The following is a 20,928-nucleotide window of genomic DNA, read 5'->3' on the forward strand; positions in this document are numbered from 1 at the left end:
GATTCCCTTTTCTTTTGCTGGGAATAGGTAGGCTGACTATTGGTGACAAACAGTTTACAGATCCAGCTGACTAACACAAGAGGCATTTAGTCATGCCATCAGAAGTGTACATGTCCCCCTGAAAAGCGGGCTGCAATTAAGCACATCAGAACAAAGTCACTTCCAGTGACAGTGCAGTCTGATTCAGGACAAGCATGCAGCCCTTTGGAGTCCGTACACAGGCTTGCTGTCTCTCATCTCTGGGTTTTTAGCCCCAGTGTGGAGTGAGAATAGCAGCACTGCAGAAGTGGTAGGGACCTCCATCCAAATAGGAGGGAACTGCAGCATTAGCTAATCACTACAAAAGTGCTGTGTGGAAAGCTGAGTGGGAAATAAGTATGTGAAAACAAGATGACTGCTAAAGGAGACTAGGTCCCTCCAAGGTTAAACTGAGGTTATTAGAAGTTATTAGAAGTTCCCGTTCAAGAAACAAAAGTCCAAAATAAATACAAATTTAAACAGCCTAGGAGGCATTCTTAGCCATATCTTTTAGGATACCCAGAAAGACAATTAGGCAGCTCACTATTTTTTTTTTTTAAGCTCCAAATTGCAGTTGCCATTTATCTCTGTCCAGAAATGTTGCTAAATGCATGCACGACACTTTTCATATGACACAGTAATACCAAATGTGCAGGTTTATGAAAAATCATTTCATCATTTGACTGAGTTGTCCATTTAAACCTCTTCCACTCAGCTCCAGGTAATGAATAGGATCGCACTAACAACTCATTAATCAAAAGCTGTAATACCCAGTTAATGGGCATGTTTACATTAACATGTTATTTTACATGCCTGAGAAATTCCACCTGATCGTAGCAGACATGTGCTTGCGCTTTAAAATATTGCTGTCTTCCCTGACATAGTGCTATCACAATGGTTGCAGTATTCCCCAGCATTTGCTATGGGGAATACCTAAAGAAGAACAAGTATTGTTCTGTAGTTATCTGATCCAGTCATAAAACTTTTGAACATGCCCACAATACAGAATTTGCTCATCATTGTCCCACACAGAGATAGATCAGGATGCTAAGGATTTTTCTCCATTGAAATCAGAGAAGGAAATAACAGCATACAATACTAATGACTATTACATCCCCAGCTCTGCTTATAGTAAGTGCATTGGTGTATTTAGCCAAGGAATTGGCATCTAAGTGCTAACATCCAGCAGTCCAGCCATAGGCTTGGCTGCAGAAAAGAGCTTTTATACTCCTAGAAGGGACCAACCTGGCAGCCCCTACTTCCTCCACTGTCCCTCACAACTGAACACGTACTAAGTGATGTACTACTCATAGTAAAACAAACACCACCAATCAATCTCGATGCACAAATTCTAAAGTAAGCCAAGCTGTCAGGAGAGCTATAAAAAAATCAGACCACATCATTGTGTGATGGGAAGCTTTGGTGCAGCATCTTTGTGCTGCCGCATGCCTCTATCAGTGAGGCAGGACACGGGGCCAGGCTTCGACCCGTGGGACAGGCAGGCAGGCAGCCTGTGGTGCCTCTGGGGCAATGCTGCTGCTGGCTCTGCTCTGGTTTCTGCATCTTCTGTGGCTGCAGCGTTCTGCTGTGCTGGTCTGCCCGGCCAGAAGAGCCTTTCCACTCCATGAATTTCATTGAAATTCCTATAGTAATACAATCAAAAGACCAAGGAAGCAAATACTTGGGAAAATTCTGGAAGAAAAAAATCTTTTTTATTATTATTATTTAATATTGCACACAGCAGCCAGTATTTCAACACCTAACAGGTTCCATTTGGTTGGGTTTAGGAGCCTCATACCTTTCTGTCCCTGAAGATAGGCCTGTGGGATGATAGGCTCCTGTTTTGCTATTGCAATAAAACTGTTTGTTGAACCATGTTATTGAGGTTATAATATGCCAAAATCTTACACACACATGCGTATGCATATCTGTACACAGCTATATGCTATATCCATACACAACTATGAACTGTTTGAATAAAGTCTTTATAATGCTCTGGTTAAGGTGGAAAGATCCATGAAAATACCATTCTATAAAAGCCTCTGAAATGAACATAAGACACAGAATGCTGAGCAGAGAAGAGAAATTTTATGATCTTCTGCACTTAAATTATGATTTCAGGATCTAAAATTGAAGGAGAAATACTGCCCAACTTAAACAGTGCAGCTGCTCCAAGACCATTTCAGGAAGCTACTCCTGCTTGGAATTGAGAAGAATTTGAAGAGCCTGCCAATTAATTTGCGTTCCCTTTCTTCCGAATGCTGTACAACTCAAGAGCTGTAGCTCCGTGGCGAGGTAACATCAATGGGCTTGCAGAACCTTGGGCGCATCCCAGTTCTGGTGCCACCTTGCCTGCTGAACTTACAGATGTGACTTACCGCTTCCTGCCTCACGTTAGACATGAGGCGCACCTGAAGCACTTGGCAGCCTCAAAACCATGGACCTGTCTCTGCCTAATGGGATTCTTCACTTCTGGCTGCTCATCCAGAGCTCTGCTCCCACAGATTAGGCAGACTGGGCCTCAGTATTTCAGGCTCCCTTCGTGTCCCCACAGCATCACAAAGTGTCAGTGATCCCAACTCCTCTAAGAAACCAGCTTGGCACCATTTCAAAAGAAATGAGGCTAAAGAAATATCAGGGCTGCCTCCTAGCTTCTGGGCAGGAAAGGAGATACCAGCAGCTCTGCCCCTTAAAGCTTGTACCCAAACCACAGCATCAAAGCAGAGCAAACATTTTGGAGCTCTACAAAAGAGGGTACAATATTTTTTCAATTGTGTTTGAAAAGGGAACAGTGCTGATGTGGCTGGGACACATGAAAATTATTGCAGGTTGCAGAATTACAAAGCAGGAGCTTTCTGCTTGGACAGCAGTGATGAAAATATTTCAAAAAGGAGAGAGAGAGAAAAAAAAAAAAAGCAAACTATGAGTGGAAGAAGATGAGGGATGAAAGTTTTCTAAAATTGGCTTGTCTCTGGAGCATACACAGATGTTTGGGGGCTGGCTCCGCCACCGTTCCTTTTTGTTTTTGTTTTTCATTAGAGATACAGGACATGAGCATCAGCTACCCTAGCTGATAGACTAGCCAGCACTAACGCTGCCAAGAAACAAATTGTACATTGTCTTACTCTTAACAGAGAAACAAACAGTAACTTACTGTTGAGCCTCTAAGACATATTTCCGAAAGAGGATTACTGTATTAAGTACGAAGCCTCCCTAATCCCATGTGCTTTCTGAAGACGTCATTGGTTTGTTTTTGTTTTTAATTTTTAAACTGTACCTAATAACATCTTGGGTTCATAGGAGTCTGAAAACAGGAAATCCCAGCAAAGCACTGAAGGGTGCCATGAGGTTTTCCTCCCATCATGACAGGGTTGAGTAGACCAGCGCTGTTTCTGAAAAAACAGTCTCCAGAATCTTTCGCTGTATCTTGATCCTTGGCTCTCCAAACCCCAACCACACAGCAGCACTGCTAGGTCATAACATTTTCTTTGCAAGAGTCACTCAGGGCTTCAATCAGTCTGGACCCCACATTTCATACACCACAGTCCAGAGGGGTGGCAACCTGAAATTCAGTCACTACAGGTTTTCTCTTACATCGCTGTCTCTCTGTTAGCACCCAGCTCTGCTTGTTACAAACTATGTTTAAAAAAACATATCTCATATATTTGAAGCAATGCACCACAAGCCCTGCACAGCTAGGACCTTTACAAAGCTGCCTGTTTGACCTTAGACCAAGTTACGTCAGTGTCTGCATTATTATTCCCCAGTGCTTCCCCAACATAACAGAATACATTTCTTCAGTAATGCAAATACTCAGTTATCCAAGGAAAACAACAGTATTTTAACAGCCTCTGTCATATAGGATATTTTGGCATTAATTGTATAAATAGGCTCTGAGAGCACTCAGACGTTTTCCTAGTAGGGAAAACAATCTTTTGCTGATTGGAAGTAGGGCGACTGAGCTGTGGAGCTGGGAAAGATGGTCCAGAGGCTTTGCACAAAAGGTGCCTTGTTTTTGTATAACAAATTACCATCACATCTGAGATATGGAGACCCTGGCTGTGTAAATATGCTGACCTGAAGGGTACTGTTAGCATTAATAACTGACCTTTGGTGTGGAAGAGCCACATATGTACACTTAAAGGATCAATTCAACAAAGCAGATGTTGAGACAGGTTTGTTGACACCAAGTTACTTCTGGATGTGTCCAGTTACTCAAGAGACATTTTCAGCTAAGTATGCATGAAAATAGTACACAAACATGTGAAGGAATGAACGAACGTGAACGAACATGTTTGGACTTTTTTAACTCCTGAGAACTACTGTCACTGTGGAAAGCATTGATCATTTCTAATTCATTTGATAAAAAGAAAGGACTGATAAGATAGCGTATAGATGAACATAACTTATTTTGCTGCTATACTGTGGTTCCTGAAACACAGCATCCCTGCTCCCCCAAAAATCAAGCAAAAGAACACTATCTAATTTTACCTGACTAGGACAACAGAAGCCTGCAGAAGGAAGCTGGTGGCTATCACTCCGCTAAACATAACCCCTTGTGCTGCTGAACAGAAGTCAGAACAGCTTCTGAAAGGCTAGATTTCCAAATATGATCAGCACTGCCTTCGGTCCATTCCAACCAAAGGCAGTGCCTATACGACAGGCTTTTCTGCGAGCAAAGTTAAACACATACCGAGTGCTGCAGAAATACCACCTTCAACTAACAGCCGTAAATGGGAGATACTGTCATCTGCTGCGACTTTAAAGATGCACGACATTAGAAGAATAAACCAGATGAGTGCAGAATTCCTGCTAATCTGAAACGAGCAATTATAAAACAGATATGTAGTGCAAGGCAGCCTTCAGCATTTGATAATTTACAACACGCCCATGATACACTTAAAGAACTTCCATGGAATTCAACAGAAGCGAGGATACTAATAGTTTTGAATGATCACAGACCTGATCCACATGCACTATATCCAACTGTTCCTTGGCAAATCAACAAATACTTCATGCGTACGCAGCCCTCTTTCAGGATCTAGTCAAAGCTCTTTTTTTTTCCCCTCTCACTCTCTCTCTTTTTTTTTTTTTTTTTTTTTTTTTTACACAAAATTTTGGCTAGGATCAAATGGACGTTATATATGGATTCAGCAGAACTACGTTTTGTGTCAGAATCCAATTGTAATACAAAGCCAAGGTACAAGGGGGTCACTACCCTCTGCTAGGCAACTTGCAACAAATATACTTCCTCTTTCAGTGAGCCACACGTTCCTTATAAACGTAAAACAAAATACAGATGATAAATGCCATTACTATTCTATTTATCAACATTTCACCTACAATTTTACTAATAGAAGTGGAGAAACAGGCTCTGGCTATACAGAATAATGTATTTATTGGGAATCCTACATTTCTGAAGGGGTTCACATGCCAAGATTATTTGGACTGCAATAGGAGAGAGATTTTGAAGCCTAAATCCTGGAGAAAACATAAATTTGAAGCCATAAACGCTGGAGAAGATTCTGATCAACTTTTGAAGACAGCTCTGCTTTGAGCAGGAATTCTGACTAGACAGGCCTCCAAAGTCCCTTTCAACCTACATTTTTCTAAGAATCTATATGCGTATTTTATCATTCTAAATGGATCTGTAGTCCTCAAAACAACCTAACAAACCAGCTATTTCCTTTCCAATCACACATCAGCGCTTTCCAGCTGAATGCCTCATTCTCTATCATCGAGATGGTCAGACATGTGCCTTTCTAGATTCACATAAAGGATTATGCATCCAATTGGACTTCAAATTTGGACTCTGGTGCTGATTAAATGATGTCTAACCAATAGAAGATCTTCCTTTATGGTTTTTGGCTAGCAATAGCAGAAATCTCTTGGGTATTCTTGCTCTAGATTTTTTCTTTTTTGTACTGAAAGAGAACAATAACATTCTACCTATATGTGATTGAAAGCCAAGCCAGAGAATATGCTCCTTATGGGTTCAGTTTTATTTTGGTGCAACAAAGAATTGAAGCCATCCAAACAACCTATGTACAAACATTCAAACCTGAAAGGCTCTGAAGAGTCAAAAATAAGTCATGTCCTAGTTCCTTTTGTTTTGGTCCACTGCTCTGATTAAATTCAAATGAACTGTCACTTTATATTCTGATCAGACCAGTAAGAGATTACCCTTCCAGGGGGAAGCAACATTAGGGAAGGTAGCATAAGGTTTATGACTCATTTTTTTGTGAGAGCCTCATTTAGGATCTCTGGATAGGAATTAAAAGCTGGCTAGGTGTTGTGCTGTTACCGTGCCTAGGAACAAAATTCACCCCTAGAAGAAAGCTTTTTACTAGTTTCCCTTATGCAGTTTCAGAGGCAGTCTGGTACCTTTTCCCAAGGTTAAAACAGCCATTTGAAACACCACAGTCAATTGTCCATCTACCAACCACTGATTAAGGACAGGGTACCAGAAGCATCCATTTAAATCAGAGCAGCTTCAGCATGACAGCTACATCTAATAGATCATCACAAGGCATATCATGTCTCATTCAGCTCCTAAAATGGCTCAAATAAGTTAGACATTGACTATTCAACACGCTCAGGTGTTTGCATTTGCTCAGGCGTGCAATAAAATATACAAGTCTATCAGCCATAAAACATTTCAGTGCCCATTTTATTAACTTAAAAAAATTATTATTAATATTTAAAAAACACAGCTCCCTCTAGCCTAACCTTGCTGTGCTCAAAACCATGTTAGTGTTAAATATTGAATACTTTGTTGGCAGGCAGAACAGTAAGCATAGATCCCATTTCAGGGGGAATTAAAAAAAAAATCCATTTAAACCACTTGTTCATTAGGACTGTTTCTAAAAGGCCTTTCAGCAAAAGACACATGAGCATGCTTGCTTCTGAAAATAGGATACATGATCTTAGCAATGACTGCTCTAATGATCTTATTGCTTTGTTCCATATACACCCTAAAGTTATAGGTGTGGAGTTCTCCTCATCCTATATTCATAATCTGATCATGATTATACGATCAGTGCTTTGAGCACATTATTTCTCAATGAGTTTCTAAACTTTACTGCGGCAGTAAAAATGCTCAACAAAGGCGAATCCCTGTCCCCAAGAGATTTATTAATTTTAAGTCAATCACATGATTTCAGGGCCAGACTGATGCTGTTTTAACTGCCTGGAATCAACATTATCACAACTACAGTTTATTTACCTTGTAACTTTAAGCTGCTGTCACGTGCAGTGGTACACCAAGGAACCTTCAGGTTTGTAACTAGTCAACTTTTCTAAGAGCCCACTAAAAATTGGGCTGCAGAACAGAGGACTGAATTTCCAACAAAACTCAACATGTGAACAGTGAATTCCTTTGGAAATGTGCCTATAAATAATACTTCCCTTGTGCCAAGGGTTTTTATAATCCCCTCGTGGACAAGGGGTGTGGAGTTGTGTTCCATATTAATTTAATGAAGTATCTGTTCTCTTAGAAAGCTTTTTTTTTTTTTTTTTTTTTTTTTTTTCTTTCTTTCTTTCTTTCTTTCTTTCTTTTTAAAAATGACATGGACCTACAAGGTTTTGAGTAATCCCAGTACATGCCAGGTTAGACTAAAATATAGACTAAACCAGGCAGAATTTTGCTACTAATTTTAACATGGAAAATATTGTCCTCTTACAAGGTGAGTTGGTAATTGTCTGCAGGATGAATTCCCCATTTCTCTAACTTCTCAGGAAACCTTCCCAAAATGGCCTTGCAGGGGCAGCCCAGCAACACTCTGCACCATGCACCTCTGGCACGGGCCCTTGCCACAGGGCGTGCTTTAAGGCGAGGACAGGGCTAGCAGAGGAAGGATGAGGACAGATGTCAGCAAATGTGAAACCATGGCCACATCCAGCACAATTAGACCTTCTCTGAGCTACCCCTAACTACTGTAGGCCCAGACTAGGAACTGCAGAGACACGAGGGACCCCCTGCAGAAATCCTGCCCTGAGCCTCTGCTGGAACGCACCACTGAGCACAGACTTTTCTCTGACTGACCACCCAGAAGAGCTCCTCAAATCCCACTTTTAAAAGATTTCTGTCAAATGCATTTTAATCCAATCACTCTTGGGCATTTTATGATTCTCTAATTTATGTTTTTAATCTACTACAATTCTTTTATAATTGTTTGTGCAGTGCAGTGACGCCTGACAGAGAATGCTTTATAAATAAATTGAATTTATGACTATTTATAACCTCTCCCTCTTGAAATTTCTAAGCAAATAGATGGGTCCCACAGTTCAGTTTTTCATGCTCTGGGGTTGGGGTCTCTCTGTGCACATTCATATGAACACACAATAGATACACAATAGAGAGAGAGAGAAAAAAAAAGAGAGAGATTGAACGTGTATGTGTGTGACCTTTTCTTTCCATGAGTAACTTAAGGGCATATTTAACATTCTGTTCACACTGCTCATGGCAGACAGGAAAAACACAACTGAAGGGAATGAAAAATGAAAAGTCCTTGCAGCTTCTCCATCTCAGCCTCTATCTTTCTTTCTGTGGGGCAAAGGATTCGAGGTTTTGTTTACCACCCCTGAGTAAGTTTCTCTTCGTTTGCTTGCCGCTTGAACGGACAGGGCACATAAAATGAGGCAGCTATAAGGACCTTTGACAACCAGCACATAAAACTCATTTTATTTCCTTAATGGAAGTCTAATTGGTAATTAAAAACATGACTGTGACCTGTGCAGTACCCAGAGAACAGAAACGAACTTCATTTTAAACAGATAAAGCTCACAAGGCTATACAGCTCTGCATAGTAGCAAGATTTCTTCTGGGCCAGAAGTGAAAGAAATGCTTCAGTTTCCTTCAGGTTTTGCTAATTTACGCTTACCAAAAAGCCCAAGCAACCAATATTATTTGCCAGTTCTCCTGTTCCTTGGTTTGGCTGCCACCAACCACTCTGCCCACCCTCAAGACAGTGGCTGCGGGTGTCAAGACAGGCCCAGTGCCTGGAAGCTGGGCACCAGAATTCAGATTCCTCATCCCTCCTGTCAGACTGAGGCACTTATTTTCATTTCTTGTAAGACAACCATATATTTCATCCTCACACGTGTGTGTATTGCAGGTGTAAAGGGGACAAGTAATACTTTTGCCAAGCAGTACCACCTTCCATCCAGTTAGGCTGGAACTAGGTGGCAACGAGGTGCGACCTCAGCCCCTGGCAGAGGCAGGACACTGGGATACCCTCACAAAGCCTGCAGCACTTCTTGGGTGGGTGCAGATTAATGCAGGGTTGTGTCATAACGAAATATTTGGATTTGTTTCAGCAAACCCAAACACACGGATAAGGAATGTTAAAACGTTTTTGTTCAATAAAAATATTTAAATGTAATGCACTCTTATTTCTGCACTAAAACTAAGAACTTCCCTTTAAGGGTGGGCAAGAGGGCAATATCACACACAGAACACTTTAACTTTTCATTCACTTATTCAGCAAAACCAAATTTTGAAATATCAGAATTTCCCAGAGAATGCAGATTTCCACCAGCCTGAGAAAACCAGCAAAAAGCAAGACGGAAAATGGAAAGAAGAGAAACATCTCTGAAATGGGTTAGTGCATGCTAATACATTTAGTTCATTAAAAATAAGGAAAAAGGATTTTAATGAAGTTCAGGCATTAATAAGGAATGAACACTGCACTGGCACCATCTTTTGCAAGCGAAAAGTCTGAAAATAACTGCAGTGAGCTACTAATTTTCATGCTGCTCCGAGAAGAAGAGAGGCAAGCAATGTACTTGTGTTTTCTCTTGCTATGATAAACCCTTACAACAATATTTATTCTCATGTAGATAAACTTAAAATTAAAATTGAGAAAAATATTGCACTCTGGACAGGGAAAGGTCAGGAATGTTATTAATATCCTATAACGCTGTTTAATTAAACTCAGCTTGATTAGCTTCTGGCTAGTTTGCAAACAGGCATGCTCTTCCTACATTCCCTGGCTTCAGGGGTGGCTTTATCCCCTGCAAGTAATGCAGGCTGCAGGCTCTCTGTCTAATGGGAAAAGTAGGTTTCAGCTGGCCTGTCTGAAAAACCTAAAATCCCACCCCTAACCAGAATTCCCTTTCTTCAGTTACAGGCAAATCTTTATTAAGCCCATTGCTGAGGAGGTCACCCCCGGTGAAATGATCTCGAAGAACTCAGCCAGATTTCCTCTACGTCAGACAGACTACCGCTCCGGGCTGGCAAACATTTTGCCAAATGGACTTGGATTTCAAAGATTTTGTGTTCACTTGATGAAAATAAGATGTTACACACTTTGTGTTTTCACTTACTCTTTTCCCAAGGCTCCCTCTCTCTTCAATCACCCTCAGGCTCTAAGCAAACAGGATTCATATTGATCTGCCTGAAAATTATTTTTAATGCTATTAATGTTATAGGCTGCTGTACTGGATGTCTCCCAAGTTTTTCATCCTTACTAGTTGTTCTGACTGATCTATAATACACTAAAACCATCACTTTTACCTTGCTGCTGGCCAAATCCCAACTCACACCGCTGAAATAAAAGACAGCCGATGCCTGCACTGGAACTCATTCTGGTGGGGCATAAGTGTTCTCTTGTGCTCAGTACATACTCTTCATAGCCTTGCAGACACTGCACAGTCTCATCCTATGACATTTTTTGGCTTTTTATCCCTCCCTTCCCCCACTCTGCTTTTTGTACATTTTAGGTCATGCATATTAAAGTTGGTCTCATTGCTGCCAGCACAAAAGTGACAGGAGCTGGATGAACTCCTGGATGCTGTTTTAAGACAATTATTCTCTTATCATACCATTATCGCCCAGTCAAACACGCAATGATCACTGTGTTTAAAAAAAGACTTACATTTTAAATTCAAAAACATCAAATCAAACTATACATTTAATATTGGAAAAAGTAATACCTTAAAGGAATGGTATGATATGGCATAGCATGGTATGTCAAAGCTTTTAAGATGCATAATAAGCTTAACATCACTTAAAAAAAAAATAAATAAAAAAGTGGGTGTAAAAATACAGATTTTGCAAATGCTTAAGAAATCCGTCATGGAACAAATTAAAAATTAATTATGTGGACAAAATTTTCACCAACTTCTAGCAGGTCTGCATGATCAGGAATTGAGTAAGTACAGTAGGCTTTGGTCCACTAACACCAGAAATGTTCTCCTATAGAGACATTAAATAGAAATACATAGTTTTGAGGATTTTAATGTTTTCTTATAATCATCTACAAACTGTGCTAAGGCAGCATTGCGCTAATGTTTGAGAACGCAATGGTGAAACTGCCTAAAAACTAAAATTAAATGAAATAAGTTATTATTTACAGAACAACATAAAGGTTCAGAAAAGGAACAGACACAGAAACGGTGAAAAAAAAATATATAAATTTCATTCTGTGTTAACTAAAACTCTGTGGTACCCATAGTAATGCACTGATGGAAAGAGAACAAGTTGTACAGATAATAAGCATTGCCAAATTTAAAGTTTCTTGTGATCCTTTCAAAGGCTGTAGGAACAAACTCAGCAACCTTTTTTTTTTTTTTTTTCTTTCCTTTTTTTTATATATAGAATATTTTATTGATGGAAAAAGACTTTGTGATTAAGTTTTACAAACATTTTTGTTTTGTTGAAATATTTTCATTTTAATCAAACAGTCTAAAGTGAAAATTTCCAAAACTATTTCTCTCTCTTATAACTGTTCCCTCATTATAGGATAATCAGGCTTCACAAAGATGAGGAAAAGCATTAGTAGGATAACATGTCACAAGGACTTGTCCCATGCCCCTGAGCTTGACTCCACTAGCTACATTCCACAGCTCATCTTCTAGGCACACTATCTGTCACTTGCATGTACTTTCTTTCACTTTCCCATGAAATGCAGCAAAGTGAGACAGCAAACTACTCATTTTCACAAGGAAATAAAACAAAAGAAGCACATATGACTAGGAATTCACTGGTCTTTGGCAAAGGGGACATGAAATAACTAGAGAGAATTTTTTAATTTTAATGACAGACATGAGGACTGACAATGAAATCTGTTGTATAACTTGACATATGTGAGACTAGTAGGGCTAAAATATCCCACATGTCTTCCAGAACTGATTGAAATGATGGGATCACCAGGAATAAGTTTGTCTCATCACCTTAGTAGTGCTTTAGACCTTCAGAAAAGGCTCTAGAGGCTACAGTTGATTAGAGACTATGACTCAAAGTCATGCTATTGCAAAACAAATAAAAGCACACATCATGCTGGGATGCATAAACAAACGTACAAACCACAAGACGCAAGAACAAATCCTTCTGCTATAGTCAGAGGTGAAAGTTCTGCTGAAAGTCTGTGAATGAAGGAATACAGGGATGGACTGGAGAGGGTGCAGGGGAGAGCAATGAGGACCTTGTGAAGCACAGAAAAGTGATCTGAAAGATTGTTTTGAGGCTGATCTGCATAGAGAAGACAAAACAAGGCTACAGACTGCTACAGAGATGCAGCAAATAACTCTTTTCCCTTCATTGACTTTGCACAGGGCAGAAAGTAATGGCTTTACGATGGGACAAGGGAACTTCAGAATGGACAATGAGGAAGCCTTTCTTTGAGATGCCAGTACTCGTAATAGGGCTATGCCAGAGTACAATGGCCTGGAAATGCATTGAGTTTAAATTGCTGGAGGTTAAATATTTTGGTGCCAGAAAATGGACTAAATGGCCTCTCAAAGTATCTTCTAGCCTTAAATACTGCAGTCCTGAGGATCTAATAGGCCACAACCCAGCCAGATTTGTCTCATCAGGGAGGCAGCTGTCTATTGGTTTTGGACAGAAAGACACCAGGGGACAATCCTTCTGTATTCATGAGTAAATAGCCTTTCAAAAATGACTTTGACACTCTTACAACTAAGCAGATCTATGCAAGAAATCTGTTAGTCATTTGGGATTTCAAGGAATGCCTCCGTATGTCATCATTTGAAAAAGTAGCTCAATAGCTCTCTTGGGGGAAACAGAATTCAGGCTTCTCCCCAGGGCTGATCAGTTTAGAAATGCCATTGCCATCACCCTGGAATGGAGTATGCTTTTCTGTTCTTATGGTTTAGTTTCATAGTTTTCTAAGATTACATTGTAGAAGCCAATTTAACCAGAGGGATTTTCCCTCTCTGAGAAGATGCTCCAGTATTATTGTTCTGACTGATTCTCATCTGGATTGCTGATATTCATGGTAGAAATTTCACTTCCTTAGTGGATCTGCCTCTGAAGGACTTTTGGAAACATGACCTTGTGAATGTTTAGTCGTCTTTTGATCTCTTCTGCTTTGGGTCCACAGAGCCCCTGTAGCAGAAATATAGGAGCTTTGCTGAGTATATTTTTAATTAATCTTGGACTTAGAGAAATTTGAGGATTAGTGGATTGCCGAACTCCTTATGTCTCTGGAGCAATGCTGGAGTTTCCCTGTTACAAACAGCAGAGAAAGAATCAGCAGTTGTTGAGAATTTGGCTTAGGACACTGAATCTACTGATTTCCGTAGATCTGAGAAGCCTTCAAAGCAGCATAGTACTGGCTTGCATAAACACAGTTTCCTTCATCCAATGATTGTGCTAAACTTCACAGACAGTAATGAATGAATTAAAATATAAATCATACCACATGGGCAAGAGAGAAACTGCCTCTAGTTCATAACCGGGAAAATTGAGCAATACACAGGATAAAGGTATCTGAAGATTTGAGGTCTTCAAATTCCATTATGGGACAGGCTGATTATTTATTTATTTTAGTTTTTCAAAGACACCAAGTGCTTTGTTGACTAATTGGAGTGAAGATGCCTCCAGGGATAGGAACTTGGAACACTGGCTTGGCTGACTTAACCAGCTAATGAGCTAATAACAACTTAGAGAAGATGAACTCCTGACAAGCATTTAAAAAAAAAAAAAAAAAAAAAAAAAAAAAAAAAAAAAAAAAAAACCTGTCTAAATGTTTGGAAATCTTTGATTAACTCCTGGTGGATGAAAATTACAATGTTGCTGTCTTTGCCCCTCTTTGTCCCCCTCAGTTGCTACCACCATACACTTTACCTTTTGTTTCTGCCATCTTTCTCTCCTTCTATCTTTTGTTGTTGTTCTTGTTTTGTATTCCACTTTTCCTCACATACAAGCATTTTCAGAGGTTCAGCTGAAACTGCAGGCATCTGGGTGTCCCAAATGCAAGCTGTCCAAAATGGAAGGACAAATTTGGAAATTGAACCTTCCTGATCACCGCCCTTGTGACAAAATCACAAGTGGGGTGGATGGGATCCTGGGGGAATACGCTGTTATTCCACACTGAAGATAAAGTCTACATACCAGGGTATGTTTGTGAGGTGTCGAAGAAACTTCATTATCTGAAAAGTTTTTTTTTTCTGGGTCACTTCTCTAAGCTATTCCAATCTATAGTGCGATACCAATACATGTTTAGTGACGTTTGCATTGTTACAACAAAGGATACCAAGACATTGTAAGTGCAACTACAGTGCTGATAGAGATGAGAAGCACCAGCATTCCTTCTCAAACAGCAAATTATACATGACCAATAAAATAATTGACTATTTTGTCAAAACCAGTCTAGCAGCCTTCCATTGCCATGCTGGTTGCTGGTTAAAAATGGGGAATATATGACAATATGTGACAGCATAATGATTTTATCATATTGTAGCTGGTATGTAGTTTCATTTACTAAAAACTTACTGCTCTTTGGTCCACAATCGAATACTGGCTGGGGTGCAGACGGTGTAGATACACCCCATTTACCCTTCCTCGCCAGGGAGGGAGCTGTAGCACTTGTTGGCCCAGCAGAGATACGCAGCTCCATTTACAAACCCTGCCTCGGATGGGCTGCAAGGGTCACAGTGCAGTTCAGAGCCAGACCCTCTGTGTTAGTCTGCTGCTCCTCCTGCCTGTGGCTGTGTGGGATTTTTGCTGAGAGACCAAAATCTCCCTTGCAAAATTACGATTCAGTTTGACTACAACAGTATCTGATGGGATGTACTGTCAAGTATTGCTACAGTGATGTGGTAGGCCTTTGCTCTTCAAAAAGCAGAACAAAAACCAATTAATAAAAAGAAAGCTCACATCCCTGGGTCTCAGCTGAGAAAGAGGCACAATACAGCTCCCTCTGCTAAGGCCATGGCGCTTCTCTTTAAAAGCAATCAGAACTCCTTGCACTGTGGGCGAATTAAGGAGAAGGGGAACCAGAGATCAAGCTCTGTGCAGGTCCCAAATGCGAGGGGCTACTGTTGACTTTCTGTTGACTCCAAGCTTCCTTCCCTACTGCAAACTCACCAGACCTCTTAGAGACACGTCCTGGTGAGCCTCGTGGGGCTGGCACTGCACGGCACAGCCATGCAAGCGAGGCAGGACTGCACCAGGGGGGTATCAGGGCCTGGCACCCGGTGGCGGTGCCTGAGGAGGGGGAAATGGCAGCCTGCCCTCACCCAGCCCCTGCTCCCTGCTCGCCCAAGGGAGCTTTACAGCCTCCAAAAATAATCTTTATGGGGCTGTGCTTTACAAGGCAGTAATTTCTGAGAGGAATGCTGCAGTCATAGCAGATCTTAACTGTTTAAGAATATGCTTGTGTTCAGGAAAAAGAGCCTGCGAGTAACAGGTACTATCAATTTCTGACTTTCACTGTCTTTGAAATTCAGCTCAGCTAGGAAGGAGGAAAAAAAAAGGTATGTGCTGTCACACATACAAATCTATCCACATCAATATATTTTAATGGATACTTTTTATTTCCTCTTACAGCTTTTCACCTCTGAGCAATGCCTAAGAACATACAACACCCTTGGCACTGCTCTGTAAGCTGAAGCCCCAGGCCTCCCTCGGAAACTTTCTTTACAGAGCAGTTTAATAAGATGTGATATGAACAGCTTCTCCCTCATCGGCTGGAAGTATTGCACATGCTGTTTTGACTGACTCCTGCTAGATAAATACAGCCTACCTGTATCAGAAAAATGCCTGGGCCCTGCATTTTTGACTGGAAAGGCTTTCTTCCCTTTGGACCCCAAGTAATTCAGTGGCTTTGCCTCCTTTAAAAGCTGCATCCGCCTGCCCAGCGTGCTTGCATGCCAGCAGAGAGCTGCTTAATCCCTCTGTATGCTCCCCATCTTCCTGTCAGGAACACAGAGAATTCCCAGGCCTTTACATGGATGCAATGCAAAAGTCAATTTTTTCTATTTTTGTTTTTGTGTTAAAGAATCCCTGTACTGTAAAAAGACCCAAGTCCCCTCTTTTTCAGTATTTTTTTCAGTATTATCCCTTTTTTTCTGCTTTCCTCAATTATGGCTGATTGGTTATTAACTGCCATGACATATGAGTCATGCAGGATCTAGGACACAGGATGTATTCAGAGTTGCTTAATCATGTTCTCATATTTAACATGTACACTTGTTTATTAAGTAATAGAGATGTGCATGATATTTACATTGCACTATATTAATTTGGGATGTTAATGCTAGAAAGGGCCAGAGAATGATAAACAAAAATGATACAGACAAATGAGGAGGAAGAAAGGAAAACTAAAACAAAGCACAATGAAAAACAGACTCCCAGGGCACAGGAAGAAAGACTTCATGTTCAGAGTTTTCTGCTGGGACACTGGTATAGCTGAGAAGAGACCTCCAAGTGTAAGCTCAGAGTGACTTCCATCTCATGGTGCACTTCTAATTTTACCCTGGAGTAGCCAACCTTTCTACACCTCAAACTCTCCTCAAAAACACCTAGCTTTCAAATGTCCCTACAACTACTTGAGTGCACCAAGTCTGTGCACATCATAACTGCTGCTGCCTGTTATGAAAAGTGTTGGCATTGGCCTTTAATTGCATAGGGAAAGGGACATCCTATATGAATATATATATGTTTTCTTCTCTTCGCTCCCATTCCAGCAGTTAGCTTTCAGTCAGCACAGCAGACACAGCTTTCGCAAGAGCACGCAGAAGGAAGCCAAGCTGTCTCAAGGTGAAGCAGATGATCACATTGTACTCAGTGCTGGTGCATGAATGTAGATGAAAACACAATTTAGCCTGAGGGGTTCTACTCTAAAGAATTACTAGCTTTTTCATGGGGAAAGAAAAAATCTAAATAAGATTGCTTGGTTGTGAAACATATCCAGGAATCACAAAGCTATATAGATAAGATGGAAGAAGAATAAAACAAGATGTGCTTAGTATATGCAAGGGTATTAGAGTTCAGGATACTTAAGAAAGGTGAAGAATACATGAAAGCAAAAAAAAAAATGCTATTTGACCAACTTCTCCTGGAAGCACTTGACAGCTGAATGTGGTTTCAAAAGACCTGAAGGCAGTTTACTGTAGGGACTGAGTCCAGGAAGCTTTGCATCAGAAAGGATGGCATTCTGCAACACACGGAGGGTAGACACCTACTTTAAGGAGACTTTGCTGTCTCCAGAGACGCTTGATGTGGATACAAGACAACATGGAGGACTGTAGCAGGAGAAGTCCTAGAAGCAGAGCCTAACTTGGATACTGTTTTAAAAATTAATTCTGTGTTACTTCAGCTCTTCTTTGTTTTTGCTTCTCATGCTTGATGGTCCTTGGCTATACTGTTCTCTTTCCTGTGACTTCTCTCATTTTCATCCCACTTTATCACCACCTACTTAAATGCCATTGTTTTGGCTTCTCTCACATGCTGTCAGTATTCCTAAACCACTGATAAACCACTACAAGCACCTATGGTAACGCTGTAATCCCTAGACTGTTTTGTTTAATGAAGGCCTACAGGAAAAATATATTTCTTAGGAGTCATCACAAGCTGACAAGGAGGAAAAAAAAAAAATCCTAACAGTACAGTACCAGGAAAACATAAGGTACAAAAACCTGCCTGAAGAAAAACAAGTGGTCTGAGAATCAGTGGTGCTCTGGCTCATCTTTAACAGCACTCGTGGACTGCTGGTCCTGGCCCCATGGCTCATTTTTAACCTTCTTTCCCCAACTTGCAGAGAAATGCTGTGATGAAATCATGTTACTCGTCAGCAAAGAATTTCAGCAGAGGGTACTCAGACAGCAAAGTATTCCCAACTGCTGGTCTGGACCTTTGGATGCAAGCACTGCTGAACTTGTAACCTGTATTATGGCCAATTGACTGCCTAGCAATTGCCAGAAAAGGCGATGACCCCGAAGTCCCACAGCCACATTTTCCCATGCTATTACTACTGCTGCTATGGGCACAAGAGTGAATTGGAAGAAATGTTTTTAAAAACACCTGTCCGAAATTTTAACTTCTTTGTTTATACCAAAGCACCTACCAGCATATTCTGAACTATTTAGTAGCTCTCACTGTCTTCAGTAGGAGGCTTCAGTAGGAGGGGAAAAAAAAAGGGGGGGGGGGGGGGGGAAGGAGGGCTGTTTTCCATTTTCATTTCCATTTTTTTCTCTCTTTTTTTTTTTTTTAACCTTAGCCACCAAGCAGTTTTCTCATTAAGCAGTCTCTAAACAAAATGCATTTTCCCTTTCCTACATTACAAACATTTCAGTGACATGGCAGAAAAGCTAAAACACACAGTAATTACGATATCACTTCAATTTATTTTCTGATTCAAGCTACCAAGGCCCACACACCCCATGCAGTTCTCTCATAAAACAGGATCTGAAGGGCACAAAATTCATACCTCATCTCTGCAACACTTGTCCAGAGATGTTACCACTTTAGCGCATCACAAGAGATTGTAAAAACAGCAGCATCCCCAATACCAAAATACAGAAGAGCGTTATAAAAATTAATTAGATTTAGGGGAGGAAAGACAACCGATATCTGTGTCCTCTGCCAAACTGCTAAAGGAAAAAGAGTAAAGCAGAGTGGTTTACAACATTGGAAAAGAATTAATCTGACTCATACAATTACTGAAGGACATTTGTCTCCATAACCCAGTAGGCATCTGCATTTTTCATCCTGTTGAACAGGATTTCCAATTTTTTATTTCTTTGCCTTGTTAGCAAGAAGCCATTTTAGTCTTGTTGCTTTTTAGCAGTTATTTGGCTAAAAAAGAAATATGAAATAACCAGAACGCCTGTGTAGGATATTTGCTATATAAGGTGGGTGATGGAGGGAAGACACTGAAATCCCTGGTTCCTACAAGGAGAGAAACACTGCTGTCTTGAAGCTGAGAGGCAATGTTCAGATACAAGTGTGGAAAGGACTCTGGAAACACAGAGAGGATGCAGAAATTAAGGCATGTCATTTACCTTAGGAATGCCTGTGGTAACAGAAATTAAGCGTACATAATGTTTTGAAGCTAGTGGACCTTCTTACAACAAAACACTTGTTCCTTAGGTATGCCAAGAGTTCTCAGATGAACTAATTTGTCTATATGAGATTAAATTCCAGCAGAAGTTTGGTGTTTTGCCTGGACTTTAGAAGCTGTCATTGAAAACTCAGCGTTGACATGCAGTCACCAGGGAAAGATGACTTTTTTATTAAAAAAAAAAAAAAAAAACACAAACAAAAACAACAACAACAACCAAACCAAACCAACCAACCAACAAAAATAGTTTTTACCAATTTGCAGAAGATGCACCAAACTGTAGTTCAACTCTAATGGCCGCATTAATCAGAATGTTAAGATCTTTCATACCCTCAGAGTTTTCTCAACTTATATTACAAAAAGCGGGGGGAAGAGGGGAGAGTGCTGGGGATTTCTTCTGTCCTAAGCTACAGATGAGCAAAGGCTCATCAGCCACATTGATGTTTTAAATGGGCCACTCAACCCACAGCAGCACCAAATTAGGGCAGCTACTCTACAGCAGAAAATAGCACTGCAAGGCTGATTTTGTGAGCAGCTTTTCTGCAGTTCTTCAGGCCCACTCAGAAGCTTCACATAAACATGGAAATTGTTGCTTAAAAATGGGCATTAATCTATAAAAACTCTGGCCTATGTGATTTACCCAAAGAGTACACGATGAACTGAGGCTATCAGAGGGCACAATCCAGAAGTCCCCTGCCAGTCCCCTCTTCTGCCAGGACCATCTGCAGCTTGCGCTGGAGAAGTGCTGAGGAGGAGGTAAACATCTTCTCACATGTGGCCTTCTATCAGCAAAACAAACATACTGGTTGGTTTTAAACTGCAGATATTGTCAAGTTAATTATTGCTGTCAAGTTAATTATTGCTGCTGTTCTTATTATTTTCCACCCATCATCTCTCCTGTAACGATTCACTAGCTTACTTGGAGAAAGAAGTGTGTCTGTGGGTAATGATTTCACCGCTTTTCCTCCTCTGCCCGCCTCTTGATCACTCTTTTATATTGAATAATCATTTATATGGTAGTTTAATTAGCTAATTATGAACGTGTTTGGGTATTTTAAGGAGGAAGAATCATTGTTTACTTGCTAGTAATTAAGTGGGTTGCATCTGATTTCAGTGTTGGGAAATTTATGAGTATTATTTTTCTGGGTGGCAGTACCAAAATATTAAAAACATAATTATTTGCTTATATCATGGTACCCTGAAGGGGGAAGTAAATTTCCATGACTGTAGGCTTTCAGCTTCTGGTGGATTATCGTTAGTATAACTGATCTGGATATACTTATTAGGATGTAGAAAGAGCAGCTGAGAAAGGGACACCAGTTACAGACAGAAAGCCTCGCTGCATTTTGAAGGCTTTGCAGAATACTCAATTCACCTGTCTGCCATCAACGCCCACACAAACAGCTTCCAACTCCTTCCTCCCCCTTCTTCAAGGGTATAGGCACAAGCCAGCATCCGAACAGGTCCTCCACGGTCCCCGTGATCTGTATGCAGCAGCTGCGCTTGGGAAGTCAACATTCATCTTGTGAGCCCAGGAGAAGCCCTGCGTACAGGAAGGCTCTGCTTGATTCTCTTGACACTAACAAACAAGACAGGTTGCCAC

The 20,928-nt window shown here is 40.6% G+C and overlaps 1 protein-coding gene across 41 annotated transcripts in view; it reads right to left on the bottom strand.

The window, feature by feature from the left end:
• Positions 1–20,928, bottom strand: part of CACNA1C (calcium voltage-gated channel subunit alpha1 C) — a 476,864-nt gene that overhangs the window by 202,210 nt on the left and 253,726 nt on the right. The window lies entirely within an intron of this gene.

This window comes from Aythya ferina (assembly GCF_964211825.1).
Source record: "Aythya ferina genome assembly, chromosome: 1".
Lineage (NCBI taxonomy): Eukaryota > Metazoa > Chordata > Aves > Anseriformes > Anatidae > Aythya > Aythya ferina.